Genomic DNA, 1,237 nt, shown 5'->3' with positions numbered 1-1,237 from the left:
AAAGGAAGACTAAACAACAATAACAACAAAAAACAACTATGATAGCAGCATATATAATGAGAAAAAGAAAAAGGGCTAAGAAGGGATACAAGACAATGTGTAGTCCAGGCAAGACAGATGCAGGCACAATAGCTATATGACTTGAGATCTGAATCATTTAATCCTAAGACTCAGTGTCCTGAAAATGAAGACACCAATTAATAAGGATATATAAACAACGTAATTATTTAATTTTGCTCTAAGATTTAAGACAAGAAAAAAAGTAGGAAGTATTAGGAAGAAATCTTTAGTTTACAATAGTAATAGCAGCTAATACTTACTGACACTATAAGGCATATTATTTTACAGATAAAGGAAATGAGACACAGAGGTTGCATAAACAGCAGGTGGCAGACTCAGGACCGGAACCCAGCAATCCGGCAGCAATTTTGTGCTCCTGTCCACCATGCCATGCTGCCACAGTCTGAGAGCAAGTACATTCTCAAGGACTATTATACCATCACAACACAAATGCCATATGCAAAAAACATTAAAACAGCCCACTTGCCCAACATGGGTGCTTCACTTCCATCCTCTCTCAGTATTCATGAACAAGAATTTTGGCAAGAAATAATTCACCAGATGGCAAACATGTGAAGGTACTTTCATATTAATATATGTATGACTGGGAAGCTTAAGACTGAAAACCCCAGAAACACTCTGAGCTCAGTTTCCTCAACTGTAAAATGAATATTACATAGGACCTACACACTGGTTATTATAATATTTAGAAGATAATTTTTTTGAGGTACTAAGCATAGTACTTAGCATATAGTAAGCACTCAATAATTGTTAGTTATAATTTAAATAGCTCATAGATCATTTGTAGCAGCATTTCACATTTCAGAGTACAGGTTATTATATGACATAAAAAGTTCATAAAACATTACATGGAAAAAGAAGCCAGTTATAAAACAGTAAATACAGAATGACAACATAAATATATGCAAGCAAAGAGACTACAGAACTACAGACTAACATGGTAAAAGAAGCTTTTCTGTGTACTGGCTTAAAAGGTGATTTTCATTTCTTTTGGTCTGTATTTTTTAAATTTCCTACAACAAACATGTAATCTTTTGAAATAAGAAAAAAAGTTATTAAGGATTCTGGTGTCCTAGGTCTGCTATCAGATAGATATAAATCAAAAAGTCTTCATTTGAAAATTGACAGGAACTTGAGTAAGTGGTCTCTGAGACCC

At 33.9% G+C, this 1,237-nt stretch overlaps 1 protein-coding gene across 1 annotated transcript in view; it reads right to left on the bottom strand.

Moving 5' to 3' along the window:
- The window catches only part of MAP3K4 (mitogen-activated protein kinase kinase kinase 4), an 89,087-nt gene that overhangs the window by 84,557 nt on the left and 3,293 nt on the right, over window positions 1-1,237 (bottom strand). The gene's annotated exons all lie outside the window — the stretch shown is intronic.

The sequence above is a fragment of the Galeopterus variegatus genome, unplaced genomic scaffold, assembly GCF_000696425.1.
Source record: "Galeopterus variegatus unplaced genomic scaffold, G_variegatus-3.0.2 Scaffold1072, whole genome shotgun sequence".
Classification (NCBI taxonomy): domain Eukaryota; kingdom Metazoa; phylum Chordata; class Mammalia; order Dermoptera; family Cynocephalidae; genus Galeopterus; species Galeopterus variegatus.
The sequence above is the reverse complement of the archived record's forward strand: the minus strand, read 5'-3'. Positions and strand labels throughout refer to the sequence as shown.